A 21,448-nucleotide genomic window follows, 5' to 3' on the forward strand; every position below is an offset into this window, starting at 1 on the left:
ATCCCAGATACCCATCCACGGGCAAGTGGGCAGCTAGGCTGGAACATTCACACCAATAGAGTACTATACAGCAGTGTAATTGAATGAACTTCAGCAGACAACACAGATCTATCTCAAAAACAATGTTGAATAAAAGTCGCAGAAAACTACATACACTGTTGTGCAACTTTTAGGTTGTATAATAAAAGCAAAACCAAAAATATGCATGTGTAGACATCTGTAGGAAAAAAATGCAAAGCAAAGGAAAGAGAAACACAGTTTGAGAAGAATGGTTATCTCGGGAAAGTGGAGGAGGGGGGAAGGGAGGAGAGGGGAAGGGAGGGGAGGGGAAGGGAGGGGAGGAGCCGACAGGTTCATTCGGGTTATTGGTGATGTTCCAGTACTTGGATGGGATAATGGTTTCATTTCCTTTCACTGTAGTATGAATAAATTAACAATAAATAAGGGGGGAAAAGGGGGTGGAAGACTAGAGGGCAAGGGGCCAGAGCCAGGCGAGAACCAGATCACATGGGGCCTGTGGGATGTGGTAAGGGTTTGGTCTTTCCCCCAACAGGGCTGGAAAATCAATGGACAGTTTTAAGAGGAGGCAAGATAGGATCAAATTTTATTTGCAAAAAACCCCCCAAAACTCTAGATACTCAAAGAGCGGTCTGGAAATCATCAGCATCGGTATCACCCAGGAGCCGATTAGAACCGCAGACTCTCAGACTCCATCCTAACCCTCCTGAACTGGAATCTGTACTTGAACCCCATCCGCCTGTGATTTGTGTACATCTGGAGATTAAGCTTGAGCTGGCTGCTATGAGGGAAAGGCATTGCCGTGGGGCCAGAGAGCAGGGTGGGGGCAAGTGCAGCAGTCTGGGTGGAGATGGGTGACAGTGGGGGAGACGGGAGAATCAGATTCAAGCGACATTTGGGGGGTAAAACCAGCTGAGCTTGGGTTGAGTTGTATGTGAGTGTGAGAGTAAAATCAGGTCAAATATGATCCTTCTCATACGTTGATGTTACATTGTTACATTCTGTAAGACCCTTCTCTGGCTCCCCACGTCACTCAGGTACCTAGTAACTGATCCTATTTACTGCGATGTACTTGGAGCCAGGTACTCTGGGAAGTACTTGATTAACACCATCCCACTTAATCTCTCCACCAATACTATGAAGTAGGAACTGATCTCATTTTACAGATGAGAACACTGAGGCTCAGAGAAAGGACCAGCCTGCTGGGCACATGAGTTGTATGTGGCAGAGCTGGGATTTGAATTTGAATCTGACTCTAGAACCTTCACTTTCCACCTTATGACTGTCTCCCCAGCCCCTGTCATGATAGTCCAGTCCCTCTCCAGAGTCCTTCCCATCACTGCACAGCACATTCCCCAAACACCAGTCAACCTGACTTGCTGCTCTGTAAAACGTGACACAGTTCTTTGCTGTTCCTCCCATTGCCAGATGGAGTCCAATTTTCCTCCTTTTGTACCTGGGCTGGACTGAGTGGCTTGTTTGACTGATAGAAAGTGGTAGAGGTGACATTCCTGGACTTTAAGCCTAGGTCATAAGAAGCCTTGTAGCTTCCCTTGGGGCCTCATGAACATTCTTTCTGGGAAACCCGAGTCACTCTGTAGGAAGTTCAACTACCTTGGGACCATGACACTAGAGAATCCATATATAATCACTTTAGTCCACCAGCCTTTCCACCACCTCCACCCAAAAACCAAACACACTAATGGAGCCATGTTGGATCCTCCAGACCAGAACAGTTGCCAGCTGAAAACATGACTTCAGTCATGCCATGTGGAATGGAAGAATTACCCAGCTGACCCCAGCCCGAGTTCCTGACCTACAAAATTGTGCTATATATAATGACTGGCTGTTATTTGGAGCCAGACTTGGGGTAGATTGTCAGGGAGCAGCAGGTAACAGGAATGCTGGCTCTAACCTAGCCCAGCCTCTCCAGTCTCTGTACATTAGTCCATCCTGACATCTGGAAAAGGCTTTTCCCAGATCCAGGACTATCAAACTTATGCTTTCCAAGCAGGTCAAACAAAAGGAAACAATCAATCTGTGTGCTGCACATCTCCTCTTTGCCCCCCACCAACGCACAACCCCATGCACTTTCTGCCGCTTCCCTCCTACTCTGTGCCAGGCAGCCTGACCACTGTGGAAACACCAATAGGCTCTCTCGCCCTCTGGCTTCTGGTTGGTTTGCATCGATGGGGGGCACCTGCAGGAAATCAGAAGGTGGAAGGAGGGAGAAATCTGGTTGTTTATTCCCCCTCTCCACCCTTGCTTAGTCTGGGCCCACTGTGCCTCTCTACCAAGGCCATGGCTCCCAGCAGGTGGCCCTCTCCACACCATCCCCTTTCCAGGTTCCCTCCTGCTCCCCGGGCTGCTGCACTGGCCTTTGTTGCTTTTCCTAAACTCTGCAATCTGGGTTAGGGACCCCCCAGAAGCAGAGCTTGAGACAAAGATTTGAGCGCAGGTAGTTTATTCAGGAAGCAATCCCAGGAAACATGGGAAGTGGAGGGCAGAAGGAGACAGGAAGAGAGAGAAGCCAATATGTCCAAGCAGATTACCAGACAGGACACCTGGAGCTCAGTCCCTCAGTCCCTCAGGAGAACGCTGATGATGTGTCCCAGAGGTAACCCAACTGAGGAGTGAGGAAGCTGCCGGGTTTATCCACCCAGTGCCCACTGCCATCTTTGGAGGGCTGCTCCAGGATGTTAACTTCCTGGAGCTCTTAGCTTGCTCAGCACACCTACCAGGCTTGCTCCCATGGCCAGAAAACACCTGGAGAAGAGAGAGAGACAGAGAGAGAGAGGAAAAGAGAGGCCGACTCAGGTATCAGGAGTAAGTAGCTATTGCCACGTAGAGATGACACTGAAGGCAGGGGACTGACAGCTACACCTGCATACCTCTTTGTAAATAGTTCCTTTTTACAAATTCTGTAACTTTTCAGCTTTACTGAGCTATAATTGACAAATAAAATCACAAGTTATTTAAAGTGTACAATATAGGGGTAGGGGAGTGGGAGGTACAAACTATTAGGTGTAAGGTTCAAGGATGTATTGTACAACACGGGGAATATAGCCAGTGTTTTGTAAAAAATTGTAAATGGAAAGTAACCTTTAAAAATTGTATAAAAATAAAATTTAAAAATTAATTGGAAAAAAATAAAGTGTACAATGCGATGATTCGATATATGCATACATTGTGAAAGGATTTCCCCTATCAAGTTAACTAATGCATCCATCACCTGACGTATTTACCTCTTTTTTGGTGTGAGAACATTTTAAGCACTATTCTCTTAGCAAATGTCAATTATACAATAGCGTTATCAACTATAGTCACCGTGTTATACGTTAGATCCTCAGACCTTATTCCTCTTATAACTGAATGTAAATAATTCCTTTATTAAACTCTCTTCAATTACTCAGTTTGTGTGTGTCACCTGTTCCTGCCGGGACCTCAGTGATACAGTGTCATGTCAATACCCAGTGGACCAATGTCTACAGAGTTGCAGGAGGGATGGAGAAAGATACCTACCTCAAAATTCACTATCCACACGGTTCATCATTAATTTGTGAAAATATACAGGAATTGTAACTCTCAATTGTTAACTCTCAGATGTTTCTGAAACATCTAGTTCAAGATCTAACTCCAGCGAATAACAACAGCAACAACAAAAAGGAAAACACAGAACTAATGAATAAGAATATCCCAATCTGAAACAATACTGGTCAGGAGTATTATCTCCAGTTAAGCAAAGAATTAAGCTGTGACAATAACATTGATAACTTGGTGCTACAGCACTAAATGTAACAGTTAAAGTCGTGAAGGGGAAAAGTTACATAACGGAAAAGATCCCGCTTTCAAGGCAGATGTATTAGGGTAACCAGAGCTACTGTAACACATAGAATGTTACACATACCTGCAAATATGCTAGGAGTAGAGTTCTTGGTCATGTATCAATTCCAGGTGGGCAGAAACTCTCACTCAGTCCTCCTGGGACTGAGGCTGAATCTAGAACACATGGGTCTCAAGGTTGCCCTGGAGGTCATCTTTATTCTAGCCATTCAGAGGGGGAGGAGAGTATTAAGGAGTGTTTGGGGTTTTGAGGGTAGGCTCAGAAGTGACATACGCTTCAGCCCACGTGCAATGACCACAACTGGGTCATGTGGCCACACTGAATTGCAGGGGAGACTGGGAAATGTAGTCCAGGCTGGGAAGGAGTGAAGAGCCCGGATGTGGGTGAGCATCTAGCAGTCTCTGTTGGAGTGGGAAGGCGTCTTCCTCGAGGTAGCCTGTTTGCTCTCCTTCCCATAAGACTTGTCATCATCTTCCACATATTGGAGTCACGTGACCTTGTCTAACCTTACCAGTCAGGTCGATAGTCTTCAAAGGCAGGACACGTTCAACTTCCTCTGGCTCTCCAGTCCTGCCCTAGGACCTGCTGGAGAGTAGGAGCTTGGTACAAGTTGGAATGATGGAAGGTAAGTGGGCAACTCAGGTCATTGTTCGCAAGCTCCTGAGATAGATGGGAAACCCTCATCTGATCGTGACCTTGTGTCCAGCCCGATGCAGGGCTCAGGCTGCCTAGGGTTAGTGGAGGGCAAGTCGAAGCATAAGGGAAAGAATTGCAAGACATAGGCATTTTAATCCCTCCCCAACCCACATACTCATACAAAATACGTGGCACATCTGTTACGTGCTGCTCACCGGGAGAAGGTAACGGATGATCTCACCTAGTCCTCCCAGCGGCCTTGAGAGGGAAGTGATCAGCTCCGTTCATTGGTGGAGAAACTAAAGCTCAAAGTGTTGAGAGGTGAAGCCAGAATTTGGGTGTGACTATGCCAGATCTCAGCCTGTGCTCTGGACCCCTGTAAAGATCCCCGAGAAAGCAGGGAAGGTTGGGCAGCAGCCGGGGCTGGGGGAAGAGCCCTGGGTCTGCATCCCGGCTCTGCATGTGGCTCTGTGTGACTGAGGGTGGGTCACCTCCTTCATCCAGCACATTGTTCCCCAGCTGGCTCCATACTGGACACAGGATATGGAGAAAAAACAAAATCAAACCATTCTCTAGTTGGTTTGCTCATAGTGCAGCAGGGGAGCCAGTGCCATTAGTTTGATACATGATGACAAGGGTCATTAAGTATTTCTTCCTCCTTGGCCCCTTTGTCTTCCTCTGAGAAACTTCAAGCAAGAGATTAGGACATCAAAGGTTGCAAACTCAGAGGCTGACAGAGCAAGCGTGGAATGCAGGCAGTCTGGAGCCTCAGCTCCACTGCTCCCAGCTCTGTGACCTGTGACCTGGGTAAGTCCTCTCCGAGCCTCAAACTCATCTGTTGAGTGGGGATAACACCTATATGTACCAGGCTCAGAGTGTAGTATGTATATGTGTGTGTGTGTGTGTGTACGTATCACATATCTAAATCATAGAGTAACCCATACACAGATCTAGCATATAGAGTAACCTATAGATACCTAGCTCATAGGATTTTATATGTTACATATAATATAGGATTATATATCTATAAAGTGTTATATATGTAATATGTATAAAATATCTATAAGGTATTATAGGAATTTTATATCTATTTAGCAATAGAAGTGAGGATTGTGCAGTGAGGGAACAGATGCCCCATCTAAATCCTGACTTGCTGAATGAATCCAGTGTTGCCAGATCCTCCAATTATTCAAGAAAAGCCAGGAACTGCAATTTTAATGTTCAAGAATGTGTTCAAATAGATTCCAATTTTAAAAACTTTGAGCTGAAGGAAACATCAGTGGGCCAGATTTTGTCCCTGGCCCTGAGGCCTCCATAACAGCTAAGGTCTCTGCTGATTCTGTCCTTCTAAGATCTCTGAAAAGGAAAGAGGACATGGGAGGAGTTATCCCCAACTTAAATGTACTCAAAAGGGTTAGGATCGGATACACCTGACAAAATCCTAAAATCATAGCAGCCAAAACAAGAAAGAAGTTTATTTCTCTGTTGTGTGAAAGAAGTCCAAAGGAGGGCAATGCAGGCTGGTATGGCAACTCCATGAAGATGGTTCCTTCCATCTCTCTGTTCTGCCACCCCTAGCCAGTGGCCCTTATCCTCATTTTCCAGTATGGCTGCTGGAGCACTGGCCATCACATCTGCAGCCCAGAGAGCAGAATGGAGGAAGAGCAGTTCTCTTATAAAGATACATCCCGATTTGTTCACAACACTACTATTGATATAGTCACATGGCTTAACTGCAAAAGAGCGAGGTAGCTATCTACAAAGGGAGATTCTGTTACTGAAGAAGAAGGAAATAGTAGATATTAGAAGGCAACTAGCCATTTCTGCTGCATCAAGTAGCCTGGTGTGTGAGGAGGGTGTGTGGATAGATGGAGGGGTTGTTACCAGGCAGCTAGCCTCTGCTGCCCACTTCACCTGTCCTGCCTCATATGCCTTTGAGCCTCTTTCTGAAAAAAATATTCCATGCCCTGTTCTGAGCCCTGTACAAACACTCTCTTAGATCATCACCCAGCCTCTCCCAAGAGTGAGTCCCCTGTTCTGGTGGGGAGAGGTCATGTCCCGACTGCGCCAGCTGGGGTAGGACACCTAGGAGTCCAGTTGTCCCACAGACGGTTGCCAACCAGCCCTTCTGTTTTTAATTCTGCTCTGTACCTCGGTCTTTGGCGATTCCTGGTCCCTCCACGCCTGAGCCTTTCTGAAGATCTTAAATTGTTTTATGTCCTAATGCCCCACCCCTACGAACAGACAGGTTTCAACCTCTCGGGTTTCTTAAGCCAGTCCCCACTCACCACCTGCTTTCCAGCTTCCAGGATGTGGTTGACTCCTCTTATTGGCTGTTATCTCCTCATAAGGTCTCTTTGTCCCAGTGGATAGGTGTGTATTTTAAAAAATGTCTTTATGTCAATATATTGGAATTCCAGACAACAGTGAAGGTAAATAAAGGTGTTCGGTCTGCCATGTGTAACTGGCAGCCTCCAGCCTGCGTCCTCGACTAGGGGAGTCCTTAGCCGTAGAAGGATTGTATAGCCTCCCCATCCCACCCTGCTCCTTCCTCACTAGCTCCAGGAGCCAGCAGGGCCCTCAGCACATGGGGGCCCTCTCGCTTCTGCAGCCCCAGACCTGCTTCTCAAGAGCAGGGGCCTTGCCTCATTCTTGGCACCTAGACAAGACTGGGCAGGCCAGTGGCAGATGCCTATGAGTCCCTGGTGTGGCACATTCCTGAGAAGGCTGGTGTGGGCTTTAACGAGTTAAAATTAAAAGCTGGGAATGAGAGCCAGTCATTTCTAAATTGGAACATCAGAATAACGCTCTGCCCCAGGGTGTAGCCCCACTGTGTTTACAATGGAGCCCAAAGTCAACGCTCAAGGGGAAGGTGGGACAGAGGGCTCTTGTTTTTATAGACCCCTTAGGAAGGTGCCAGGGTGGAGACAGACACCCTGCCACTGGGAGAATCTGCGGGGGCCAGCACTCCCTCCAGGGCTTCCACCCGCTGTCTTGGTGAAATGCCTGCAGGAGATCCTGATCTGGGTTTAAAAGGCCATGTTGTGTGAACACTACGCCTCCCCAAACCCTAGAATCCCCCTCAGTGGGTCGTGATCCTCATAGGAGAAGAGGCTCATGGTCCCCAAGAACTAGGGTGAGCATGCATCCTGGTTGGATGGGCCTGAGGAATTTTGGGGGATGCAGGAGTTCAAGGGCTGAATCCAGGACAGTTCCGGGACCACCTGGATGGCTGGTCACCCCACAAGAACACCTGTAGCAGCAGATTTGCTCCCCCTACACCCTCCTGGGTGTGTACTTGTTGCACAACCAGCTTAAAATAGTTATTTCCTGCTGTTTACCACCCACCCCACCCCCACCTTGCCTAGCAAGGCAGATGGTGGAGGGGTGCAGTGAGTGGGCTCTGGAACCAGGATGCCAGCCCCAGCGCTCACCAGCTGTGAAGCAAGTCACTTCACCTCTCTCTGCCTCGGTTTCCTCATCTATAAAATGGAAAGAAGAATCATAAGTTCTACCCCATAGGATTATTGCAAGGATTAAGTGAGTTAATGGATGTAAAGCACTTAGAATGTAGATGGGCCCCAATTCCTTATCTAATGTCTCCCCTGATGTCTCAAGGTTCTCATGCATTTTGGAATTTGGGAGGTTTGGGGATTTTAGAAGCACAAGTCATATGTTATGTTAAGACACTAGTGGGGGGTCTGGGTTAGCACACCACAATTAAACACATTAATATTTCTACAGAGAATAATGAATGAATTAGCCATACAATTGTTCACACTGGGTTTTTGCCACCAAATGAGTTTGGGTGCCAAACAAATTATTTTGTTCAGAACTTCTTGGCTCCCAGAGTACGAGTAAGGAATTGTAGACCCGTGTAAGGGCCTGTGTTTCTATTGTTTAATGAACATCTTGTGTAACTGCCTCATAATCACTTCCTGAGGGCAACTTTTGGGTCCAACTTGGGCAGCTTTTGTGCTTCAAGGCCCCTTTGGGTTCATGGAGTTTTCTAGGAGAACCTCTCCGCACCAACAGCTCTGAAAAACCTTCAGAGACCGAGGGGACAATTTCTTGTCTTCTTTCTCTACCTAGACCTGCAATTTAGTGACTTCTCCCTGTCCCTTGCAGTAAGGTGGTGGTGGTGGTGGGTGGTAGTGATGGCAGGTGAGGAGGGTGGGGGGGTTGGGATGAAATTCAAGTCTCCAAGAGCCTTTCCCAGTCTGAGCTGGGGAAGCCTTCTGGCCCTCATAGGGGAAGGGGGCCTAAGCTGCAGAGAAGCCATGAGAAAGGCACGTTTCTGGCAAAGTTGCCGTGGATTCCAGGCAGGGGACTGGTCTGGACAAGTGAGATGGTGGAGCCAGAGGAGGACTCGTGGCTCCTCAGAAGCCCCAGGGCTTCCACAAACATCCCCAGAGCAGATGCTGCCACTCTGGCTGGAGAGTGTGGGAGGGATGCAGGGAAGGTTCCTCAGCAGCGGTGTGTTTTCCCCGAGCTCTCCAGGAGGTGCATGTTTGACAGGTGCTCAAGGTATTAGGGAGTCAGAGCGACTGTGAGAGCGGGAGGCCGAGCCCTGACCCCAGCACAGCCACTGAGATTGGCCTCCCCTGGAGGCACATGTCCACACCTCACAGAGCCCCCTCCTGGCCCTCCTGACACACAGATCCCTGGCACAGCCGCCTCGCCTTGGGGTTACTTTGCAGACTCATTTCTTTGGGGATTTGATTGTCTGGGAGGGAAAATCTGTTCCTGCTTCTTGTCAGTGAAGCTTTGGCAATCAGACATGGGGCCTTTCCCAAGAGGGACAGAGGAGGGGACCGCAGGAGTCAGGCTTCCGTACCAGACACGCCTGTCGGGCATTTCCAAGCCTTATGCAAACTGTAAAGTCGTAGAGGAGTCGTGGTTTCCCCTCCTCTTCTCACCCCCTCCACCATCGGGGGCACCGCCATCCCCTCTTAGCCACTCAACTCCTCCTCCACCCCAAAAGAGCCCTAGACTCAGAACAACCCCCTCTTTCCTCACTTCCTATGAGTAAGAAACATCCCAAGGACGAACCCTGGCGTAGGAGTTGGGAGACTTCAGTCCAAGTTTCAGCTCTGCCCCCAACACACTGGCCTGGACCTGGTCCCTTGTCCTCCTTGTGCCTCAACTCCCTCATATTTTTGAGGGAGAGACTGAATTTGGACAGAAGCCACTAAATCAAATAGCCCTAGAAGCCAGGTAGGTTAAGAGCAGGGATCAGGTGAGGTCGAAAATACAAGCCAGACTGAAGGGGGCAGCAGCTACAAAAGTCCAGCCCATCACTGCCACATGGAAAGGTGAGTCCAATGTTGCCAGATTTCTGATTTTCCAAGAGAAGCTGTATTAGGCAGGATAGGCTGCTATAACAAACAATTCCAAAGCTCATTGCCTCGATATCATAAAGATGTGTTTCCTGTTCCCACCATAGTCCAATGTGGGCCAGCAGGGGGCTCCACATAGCCAGGAGGGGCCCCAGCCCCTTCCATCTTGTGGCTCTGCCATCTCCTAGGGCCTAGGAGTCTCCCTGAGATCTTCTGTATCTGGCCCATCGGCCCTGAAGAGATTGTGGAGGATGGGGAGGGAGGCCTTGGGGACTAGGCAGGAAGAGGTAAACATTAATTCTGCCCACATTCCACTGGCTGGAATGTAGTCACAAGATCCCACACAACTGCAAGGAAGGCTGGGAAATGTTGGGAAGAAGAGGATGTGGATTTGGTGAAAGGTAGACTTTTGGTGAAAGTCTCTGCCACAAGCTAGAAACCTGGATTTTATGTGAAACCTTCTAATTTTTAAATATTGGCAAGTAATTAAAATTTTTATAAAGATAGTATGTGGATTAAACAAAGCCTTCTTACGAACCATGTAGCCCACACACTATCAGCCTGTGCCACTAGGGTAGAGGTTCTCATCTTGCCCAAATGAGCTGTGATTCTGCAGGAACAGGCCAATGACTGGGGAGGTGGCTGCTTTCATTTACTCACACATTCATACAGCCATTCAACAAACATCTAGTGAATTCCTACACCATGCCAGGCCCTGTAATAGGTAGTGAGGACACAGGAAGAACAACAACAAAAAAACCCCATTCCTTCCCTTGTAAAGCTCACAGTTGTTTTGACCTCTAGGTAGAAAATAGTGTCTAATTTTTAAGATGACATTTTAGACCTATTTGCCATAGTGTTACATTTTAACAGAGAAACATCCCTGAACGGGAAAAAATAACTTCCTAGGGGGAATTCTAGGTGTAAGGTGTAATAGGGAGAACATCAGCAGAAGCCTTGGAAGGACCCCAGGGAACTGAGGTGGGGATGGGGGCATGAGACAGGCTCAGACTGGAGAGAGAAAGAAAGGCTTCTGCTCCCAAAGATGGCGCTGTGACTTGATGCTATCTCCGAGGCCAGAACACTTCCTCTAATCTAATCTTCCTCTAATCTCTGGTCCTCCAGGCCTGGAGATGGGAGGTGCAGTCATAAGTCTCATTTTAGGAATGAGGACATCTAAGCATCAACAGATGATTCCAACTTGGCCAAAGCTACACAGCTGCCAAGGAGTGGCCTGGAGATCCAAACCCAGGTTCCCACTCTTCCCTAAGCTTCACAACAGTTCCCGGGGGAGAAATTTCTGCTGTAGGGCTCAGATGACCTCCACTGTGGGCTCCTGATCAGCCGCTCAGGATGGAGGAGGGGAAGTCCACTGGTTAGGGCTTCGAAGGGGTTCTGGCAAGAAATGAATTTCTCTGTCTCAGGCTGGCAGCCTGCCTGGGAAGCTGGAGTTCCTTCCTCCCTCCCTCCCTTCCTTCCTGGTTGATTCCCAGCTCTGGCAGTTACGATCTGGGTAACCTTGGCAGGTCATTTCAGCCTTCTAAGTCTATGGTTCTCCTATGTACCAAGCCCTGCTCAAAGGATACTGAGGGTCCTGGGCAGCCCAGACAGACAGATGGGTCTCCAGCCTCATGGGTCAGCTAACCTATTCTGGAGGCCTCCTGGACGAAGCAAGGCTTGGACAGAGGCTGACAAGATGAGAAGCTGTTAAGCACATTCAACACGGATGGGAGGGGTAGAGGTTCTGCTCTGGGAGGAGGCAGAAATGGATTTACCAGGCTTACCATGGCGTTCCGAAGCTGGGAGGGGCCCAAGCAATGCATACTCAGGGTCACACTGCTGTTCTAGGGCTTGTGAAAGTAAGCTAGTTTAATTGCAATGGATTAAAAATGCTGCCTCTTTCCTCTCTGACTTCCCCATCAGTCCTACTTCCTCTCAATGCGGGTATCACTGGAGCGGCTGTGACATTTTTGGGGATCTAGCTAAGGGGAAGTGGTCACAGAACGCTGCATCGATGGAAAGAGCAAAACTCAAAACACAGCATTGTCAAAGAGGATGCTGGCTACAAACTGAGTAATAGGTGACATCAATTCAAAGGATTTTAAAGATGAACGATCAAGGAAACATAAAAAGCCCTGAAATTCTGACATCCTATTGACAAGAGTTAGTGAATGTGGGCAAGAAGCCTATATAAATAAACCTTGTTACTTTAATTTACTACCCCAAGCTCAAACTCTGTTTAGATTCTTCACTAATTGGGTACCCAAAACCTAAATTTCTTTGTTCTGCTCATTCCTCTCAAATGTATTATTTCTTTTGTCTAAAACGTGTAACAGCTGCCTGCTTTGGCCACTTCTTAGGTCCCATTTCTATGAAACATCTGTGCACACGAATTAAAATTTGTTTACTTTAAAAAAAAAAAGTCCTGAAATTTTATAGCTCCTCTATGAAAGAAACCTGGTAGAGGTATTTCTAAATTTGACAATAATCCTAAAATTTTATTACACTACCTATAATGAGTTGTGAAGTTGACCCGTCTAAGATACCTAATACCTCCTGATCACCAAGTCCTATTAGCATGGTATCATCAAAAAATGGGACCAATGTGGTACTCGTGGGATGGTGAGATTGTCCCGCAGAGCTGGAGGACTGACCTAGTACTGAAGAAAGGGGGCGAAGGCGAGCTACTCTCCCTGTCGATAAGATCAAACTCCTCCAGTGCAGGAGAACGAGCCCTGAGTGTTATTTTGCTAACTCTGTGACATTGGTAAGTCACTTTTCTCCTCTGGATCTCAGCTGTAAAATGAGAGGGCTGGATAGGATGACTCCGAACACCCTATTATTTCTTCTAATCCTGAACTTCTACCAATGATCAGATCTCTAGGTCTTGCCAGTTGTGGAATATTGATTAGTCTATTAATCGCGTTCATCCTCAGTTTTCTTCCTTGAGAAATACAGTTAATAACCTACCTCTTAGCATGACTGTGCAGCTGAAATGCAGCCCAGGGGCAGTAAGCTCTGTGATTAAGGGCACTGGATTTAGCAGTTGGCGAAACTTGACTTTGAGTCCCCGACTGGCCACTGCTTGGCTCTGCGAACACCTTGGGCAATACACTTCACCTCTCTCAGCCTCAGTTTCCTTATATGCTAAGTGAAGGCAAGGGTACCTACCTCAAAGGATTGTTGTGAGGATTAAATGAGATCCTGATTGTAAAGTGCCTGTAACATCTCAGGTGTCTGATGAGTTTTTGGTCTCTTTTCTCCCCGAATCCATGTGGTCACAATATTTTGAGCCTCAGTTACCTTGTACATTAAATGAGAATAAGGAACCTACTCATTACAATTAAGGTAACTTCACATCCTGCTTTAATTCACTGACTGCCACCTGCTAGACAAATATAAGGTCCGTTAGCATCTTCTCCGCTAGGGAAACAGGCATAGAAGGACTCTGTAGGGCAATAGATGAGTCCAGGTGAAGGATATACACTCTGCCCCTTTAAGCATTAAGGGGGCCAGGAATGGACCAAAAGAGCAGAGGGGAGTCCCTGAGGATGGATTATTCGGAGCCTCTGGCATCCTGTTGCCCTCTGGGCTCCTCCTGGGAGGAGAGGAGTCAAGTTTGTGGTAGAGAGAGACTCACAATGGGAAAGTCACCAGGGCTGATGGAACCCCACAGCCTGCGCCGGGCCCTCCTGGCTTGGGAATGCCCAGACAGCAGACCCCATGGAGGCCTTGGCCAGCCTCAGCCAGTCCCTGCTACTGGCCAGGCCATACATGGTGGCAATGACCAGATCAGGTCTGTGGAACCTAGCCAGCTGCAGCTGGGATAAAGTGGGAACAAGTCTGTCCCTGTGTTCCTCTCTGCCCTGCCCTCATCCCTCCTGATCCATCAGGAAGCTGGGCCCCTAGCTCTTGGCCCATTATAGTAACGATCATTACCTCCCTGCACGGTTCACCACCAGGCTCCACCCTGGGCCTCATCGGACCCGGACCCTCGTAATGGCCTGTAAGAGAGGGGAGGGGATGAGAGATAGAGAGATAGAGAGATAGAGAGATAGAGAGAGAGAGAGAGAGAGAGAGAGAGAGAGAGGGAGGGAGGGAGGGAGGGAGGGAGAGGCTGGGTGGATGACTTATTCCATTTTATAAGCAAGGAGTCACGGCCAGAGGAAGGCTAGTTTATCTGTCTACCTCCCTCACTGGACCATGAGCAACTTGAGGTGGAAGATTAGGTCTTGATCATTGGGTCATTTATTCCAGGCAGAAGAAAGAACAAATGCAAAGGTCCTGGGGGCAGGAATGCATTTGGCTTGTTGGATCTAGGACAGTGAGTGAGAAGAATTACAGGTGATGACTTGGAGATGTGGGCACTAGCCAGACCACATAAAGCCTCATACAACAGGGAAAGGAGTCTGGCTTTTACTCCAATTGCCAAGGAAGTCACTGAAAGGTGCCTATTCTGAGAGTTGACACTGAGAAGACAACAGCCAATCAGGCGGGTCTATCCTCATCTTCTTGCAACAAACATGGGAAGCAGGCAGTGGAATGTCCAGTCACAGAGAATGCGACTCATGCTGGGGGACCCACAGGGGTTGTGAGAGAACAGAGGGGTCCTGCCCCAGCCCAAGTGCCCTAGGGTCCTTCCCAGGGGAAGAGCCATTTCCGCTGAGATCTGATAGCTGAACCAGAGCTAGCCAGTTTGAAAGAGGTACAGGAAGGGACGAGAAGTGACATTCCAGGCAGAGGAGACAGTAAGTGCAAACACCTGAAAAGAGGGAAAGCCTGGGGCTTTGGGAAGGGAGGTACCATAAGAGCTTTAATATGGCTAGATGGTAGGATACAGGCTGGGGTTGGCCTGGGTGGTGATGAGGAGTGGGGGCGGCTAGCAGGAGTCCGCTTCTCTCGTGTGACGTAGTGTGAACCCTGTCCTAGGTCAGGCAGCATTCTTCTACTGTAAGACTTCTAAGGGCTGCACTGTACCACTCCACTGTACATTCTGTGGCATAGTAACAGTCCCCCAGTGTGGACCATTTGGATTCTTTCTCGTTACCCCTATTATAAACAATGCTGTGATGAACATCTTTGTCCACACATCTTAGTGCATATGTAGTATTATCTCCATTATAGTAAAGATGGAAGTCGTGGGGACTGCCCAGTGCACAGGCTTGAGTGCTGCCTTGGAGAGGCCTGAGTCAGACCTGTTTGCCAAACCTATCCGGGAGCCTCTTGGGTAGCCCTTTGCTGGGTGTCTGCTTAAGGGGCCATAAACAGGGAGATGCTGAGAGAAGGCTTGAGGGAGTGATAAAGACCCCTGACCATGACCTCTGGCTGCCCAGGCCAGATAAAAAGCAGGGAGGAGCCCCCGATCCTGGGCCCCACATGTCCTGTAAGCTGCATGTCTGTCTGTCCAGCCGGCCTGGTACACCAGCTTCCAGGCCCCTTCCAAGAAAGCAACAGAAGTGCTTAAGGTGCAGGTCTGAAAAGGGGGGGTGCCAGAGGTGGGGTTCAAACCTTTCACTCCTCACGGAGAAGCTCTGGATTCTGAGTTCTTTCCCGATTGTGCATATGCATATGCACTACATATGCACTAAGATGTGTGGACAAAGATGTTCATCACTGTGCCCGGGGTGGGGTTTACGGCGGGATTGGGTCTCAGCCTCCCCTACCTGCTCGGATGTGGGGTTTTTTCTCATTCTCCTGATGTGTAGGAGTCATTCAGCTACTTTTGGAGTTTTTTCAGAGGAAACTTCCACACAGAGCCGTAGATTCAGTGATTCCGTGGCAGGAGGTGAGTTCAGGGTCCTCCTATGTTGCCATCTTGAACTGGACCTCCAAAAGAAAGTACTTCAAACTGAGCATGGACCTTCAAAATGAGCACTGGTTCAAATTACAGCTCGACCACTAAAAAGCTGAGTGATTTTGGGCCAGTTACTCAAATTCTGAATCTCAGTGTCCTCATCTGTACAATGGGGAAAATAACCTACCAGGGTTATTGTGAAAGTTAAATGCGATTACCAAGTATTTGGCCCATAGTCTGTGCCCCTAGTAAGTAATGGTGTATATTTCCATTTTTATCTTGGGTCCATCCTTTTAAAAAAATACCATAACAGCTTTATTGAGATGAAATCCCCATGCCATACAATTTACCCATTTAAAGTATACAATTCAATGGTTTTTACTATATTCATCACAATCAACTTTGGAACTTTCTCACCATCCGCCAAAAGAAACCCTGTATCCATCAGTAGTCGTTCCATAGCCCTTATGGCTGATCTCACTCTCCTCCCAGCCCCAGGCAACCGCCAATGTACTCTCTGTCTCCATGGATTCGTCTCTTCTGGACAGTTCATATAAATGGAATCATACAAAATGGAAATCTTTTGTGACTGGCCTATTTCACTTTGCATGATGTTTTCAAGGTCCATCCATGTTGTAGCAGACTTCAGTACTTCATTCCTTTTTATCGCAGGTAATACTCTATTGTGTGGATAGACTATATTTAATCTATGCATCAGTTGATGGACATTTAGGTTGTTTTCACTTTTTGGCTCTTATGAGTAATGCTGCTATGAACGTTTGTGTAGATATATATTTTCATTTCTCTTGGGTATAGACCTAGGAGTGGAACTGCTGGGTCATATGATAACTCTATTTTTAATCTTTTGAGGAATTTCCAGTCTGTTTTCTCAAGTACCTGCACCATTGTACATCCCCACCAGCAGTGTACAAAGGTTCTTGTCTGTCCACACCATGACCAACACTTGTTATTGTCTGTCTTTTTGATTAAAGCCATCCTAGTGGGTGTGTAGAGGTCTCCCACTGTAATTTTGATCTGCATTTACTTGATGGCTATTGTCCCATTTTTTTTCAATGGAATCCACTTCATGTTTAGGGACAGATAAATCCTGGGACACCTCATTTTTAATATGGAAACACTAACTGGTCCCAAAGAAAGAAAAGGATCTTATATGGAAAAAGAGAAAATAATCTTATAGATCTGTTATCAACTCACAACATTTCTTAAAGTGGTTCTTTTACAAAGCAATTTCACAAACAATTTCCCAGTTTGGAGGTGTTGAGAAGCTTCTGATTTTCTTCTGTTATCTCTAGTCATTATAAATCACTGATGGCCACATGGAAAATGCCCACTACAAGTGAACAAAAGTGGGATAAAAAAAATACTCAGTTTACTTACCTAAGCTGAAAAAAAAAATTGTTAATCCATTCAAATGTATTTTAAGCACCATTCTAGTGCCAAGCCTCATGCTAGCTTGCTTATGAACAGAGTCTGGAAAGGAATAGCAAAAATAAAAATATAGCATAGGGGTAGGCAATTAAGAGAATCAAACTATTAGGTATAAAATATTTTATCTAAGGCATAAAATAAAAATATCTACAGGGATATATTGTACAACATGGGGAATATAACCAATGTTTTAAAGTAACTATACATGGAATATAACCTTGAAAAATTGTGACTCACCATATTGTACACTTGTAACATATACTATTGTACATCAACTATACTTCAATAAAAAATAAGAAAATACTACTTGTGTTGGGGAAGATGGGGCTCTGGGTGACAGGCGCCCCACCCTTCCCCACCTCAATTTCCCAAACTAGACCGTTGTTATATTGCCTTTGCGATAAAACCAAGGGAAGGAAGAAAAAACTACTGATCTAAGGTTGATAGGAGAAACAGTTCTTGAGCCAGACACTCAAAAAATTTTTCATGGCATCTGCATACAACCCCTGGGAAGGTTAATAATAACAATAACAACAACAACAACAACAGCTTATATTATGGCACTTCCTGTCTGTCTGGCACTGTTTCACAAGTTAGGGACCATTCCTGTCCCAATGTTACAGATGAGGAAACTGAGGCTGGGCAAGGAGATGCCCTTCCACTTTGGTGCTCTGTCCTGCCACATCCCTCCCACACGTGCAGAGCAGCACATAAACTCACATTCACACTCAAGTCCATACCTGCCCCCTCCCAGGAACGCACAGACACACCTGTGCACTGACACACAGGGCTGCTCGTACCCACAGGCACGTGCATGGGAACACGTGTGTACGTGTGGGCGCATGTGCATATATATACACACACATATATGCCCTTGTGCACACAGGTCTACATCTGTCTAAGAGCGGGAAAAGAGGTACAGATAAAGGGGCCAGAGTCCAACTCTTGCCTCCTCTCTGCATCCTCAAAGTGCCGTCCGCTGCTGGCAGGTGTGTACAGGAAAGGGTGGGGCATGGACAGGTGGCTATGGGCTCAAAGGGTAGAGATGACTTTGCACTAGAAACCCAGGGCCACCAACTAACTTCCAAATGGGGCTACAGAGACTTAGGGGCCTCTACTGCTGGACACCCCACCCCAGCCAGAGGGCATGAACTGGGGCCTGCAGCAGGACCAACCCTGTGCCAGGGACTCCAGGCGCTGCACAGAAGAAGGCATGAGCGGGGTCCTCCAGGGCGTCAAAAAGACAAGATGCACACCCAGTTATGGACCATTACTGGAAGCCCATCCAGGAAGCAGCATAGCATGGTGGTCACCCGCCAGCATTTTAGCAACAGGCCTTTTGGATTAGAATCCTGGTTCTACCATTTACTGACTGTGTGATCTGGGCAAATTGGTTAACTGAGAAGTGCCTCAGTTTTCACGTCTATAAAATGCGGGAAATCCGAACACCTACCTCTTAGTGTTGTTGCTTAACCAGTATGACATTAGGTATGTACTTGTAACATAAGCTGTTTCGGGCAAAGAGGGTGTGAGGATGTGGGAGCGGGGAGAGGAGGGAGGGACAGGAACTGAGTAGAAAAAACTTCTTTGGGATCCTGGCCCTGCGTCCCACTAGCTGGGTAACCTTGGACAAATCACATAACCTCTCTGGACCTCAGTTCCTCCTTTGTACACTTTGCACCAGTCATTCTTGATCATTAAACACGTATCTACTGAGGACTTACCATGTGCCAGGCATGGTGCTAGGCACGGGAAATACAGCAGTGATCCAGCCAGATGGTTCCTGCCTGCACGGAGCCTGCAGAGTTAGAGGAAGGATGAGGTGGAAACACCTGGTGCATAGTAGGTGCCCATCCTCCTCTATCATTGTGAAGGCAACACATCAACATTACAGAGAGTTTGGAGAATAGAGGGGGGCTGAGATGGGGGAAATCTATCATTCAGAGTCCCACCACCCCTAGCAAAACCTCTAGCTTCATTTGTGCCAATCTCATTAACCAACACAGAGCTAGGTTCATGGTAATGTGCTCAATAAAACTTTTGGACTCATCAATACATTACATCTGTGATCAGCAGGACAAGCTAATTACAATGCAGCATATTTACTGGGTGGAAAGCAACACAATCATGGCCATCCCTCTGCATAGAGAGGCTTTTCCCTTCTTTGGAATTTGTAATATTTCCATTTTATAGAAAAGGAAACTGAGCCTCAGAGAGGTCAAGTCACTTGCCCAAGGTCATACAGACAGAAACATGACCAGTCAGGTCCAGAAGCCAGAGCTCTTTAGCCCACGCTGTCCTGAACTATGGGATACAGCAAGGGATGGACTTGGGCATGAGGACATGGCTGTCTTTCCATCCATTGGAGCTCAGGGTTTTGGAGAGCCCTGTGGGCCAGATGCAGCCTGCCCCCACCTCTGGCAGCCAGACCCAGTAACACAGGTAAAGTGCCAGGCTCTTGGCTGGCCTTGGGGGTCTCTTTTGAGCTTGGAAACCCCTCACTCTTACCTTTAGGGAGCTCCAGAAGCCTGCTTTGCCAGGGTGCAGAGAACTGAGGTCAAGTTTGTGATCTCTGGTGCCTTCTAGCGGGCAAAGAGAGCAAACCTCTGGATCCCTCAAGGAGCTGGGAGCCAACCTTGCTGACATCAGCTGCTTCTGCTGCTGCTAATGATGGTTGCCTCCCAAGGAGTACTGACCACGTGCAGGCACTTTTACACAATCCAAAGCAATGCCTGCAGTAACTCTCTGGAGGCAGGCATTATTATTACCACTTGATATAAATAATCTGAGACTTGAGAAAATGACCTTCTAAGGGCACATAGCTGGTTGGTGGCAGAGCCAGAAGTCAAGATCTTGGAGCTTGAAGGAAGAAGGAGGAAGAAAGCAATGTGAAGGAAGTCTTCCTGCTCTGGCCCCACATGGCTGGACACAGAGGTGGATTTTTATCTGCCTCCAAAACCTTTGGAGGGGCTCTGCAATGCAGTTTATTGCATGTTTGATAAATCTTGCAAAATGAAGACATTTTCATTGCAATTGGTTAAGACCACTGTCTCTTTCTACTCTAGTGCCTAAAATAACATCTTCACGTAGTGGGTAACAAAGATGTATTAATAAATAAATAATGCATTTAATAAATTGTGTTGAACAAATGAATGGGTGATAGAGGAGTGAATGAAGTGGCATTTAGTTCAATCTTGAAGGCAGGATTTTCGCAAATGCTTCTCATGAGGCCTAGGGGTGCCCTCCACAGATAGATTCAACTTAGGCCATGGGTGACCTTGAATGTCAGGGCAAGGAATCAGGCAATGGGGAGCCATGGGAGGTTTTAGAGCAGAGGAAGGACTTGAGTGTAACTGTCAGTTAGGCAGCAGTTGAATCTTAGATAAGAAGACAGGGCCCTGTGGCAGGGGGACCAGACTGGCTCACATAAAGCTGCCCTCAGCCCACACTCCCAGGAAGCTGTCACTCAGGAGATGCAATCAGAGGGGTACCCTCCAACGGGGTGCTTCTTGGGGAGAAATGTCTCCAGTTGCTCCCTGCCAGGGTGTCTGCCGGTCCCTGGGAGGGAGAGTCCAGGCTAGGAGAGTCCAAATGCATTGGTGGGTATTAAACCTAGATTTGCTCTGTGTGCCCAGCCCAATAATGTTGGGGGGGGGGGGGCTGGGGCCCTGTGCAGGTCAGGCGTGGGGTCATACGATGTGAGAGTCCCAGGCATGGCTGCATGTCCTGTCCCTGCAGTGAAGTGAGGTGGCCATTCTACAGAAGAGGAAGTTGAGGTCTGGAAGCTGGGTGGGCCAGGGTGGACATATGCACATCCAGCTACCCCTGCTGCCTCTTTTACTCCAGGCCATCCTTTCTCTCTTCCACCCAAATCTTTCTAAATGTCAAGAATTCCAGCTACCAAAAAAAAAAAAAAAAAAAAAAAAAAAAAAAGAACCCCAGCTACTATTTATGTAAGCCTTGTTTTGTGCCACGCCTTGTGTTAAGCACCTTCATATCCCACCAACCTGATTATTCCTCCAAGCCTGTGAGAGGCATGGTTATTAATTCCATTTTGCAGATAAGGAGTTGTAGAGTCCAGAGAGGTGAATTTACTAACCCAAAGCCACACAGCAGTAAATGGTAGAAGCGCCATCAGACCCGGACTCCAGAGGCAACCTCCTGAGTTCCCAGCTACCCGGCCTCCTCTTCTGGTCCAAGTTGAGGTAGAGAAAGTCAGCTTTGCCAGCAGAGGGTGGTGTGCTCTCAAAGATCAACCCTGCTTCCCAGACTCTGGCAGACAGAATCCTCAGTGCTGGGAGTAACCCTGCTACCACGGACACATGATTCAGAAATCACCTGAGCGCTCATTTAGTCCCAAGTTCCGGT

General features: G+C 47.5%; 1 long non-coding RNA gene across 1 annotated transcript; it reads right to left on the reverse strand.

Moving 5' to 3' along the window:
* Positions 1-2,062: 2,062 nt before the first annotated feature.
* Positions 2,063-21,036, reverse strand: LOC141574054 (uncharacterized). The gene is made up of 4 exons (XR_012500647.1): positions 18,805-21,036; positions 17,030-17,122; positions 15,501-15,663; positions 2,063-2,784 (listed from the first exon to the last, which is right to left on the reverse strand). It is a non-coding gene; the product is annotated as an uncharacterized LOC141574054 (long non-coding RNA).
* Positions 21,037-21,448: the final 412 nt, after the last annotated feature.

This window comes from Camelus bactrianus, chromosome 19, assembly GCF_048773025.1.
Source record: "Camelus bactrianus isolate YW-2024 breed Bactrian camel chromosome 19, ASM4877302v1, whole genome shotgun sequence".
NCBI lineage: Eukaryota > Metazoa > Chordata > Mammalia > Artiodactyla > Camelidae > Camelus > Camelus bactrianus.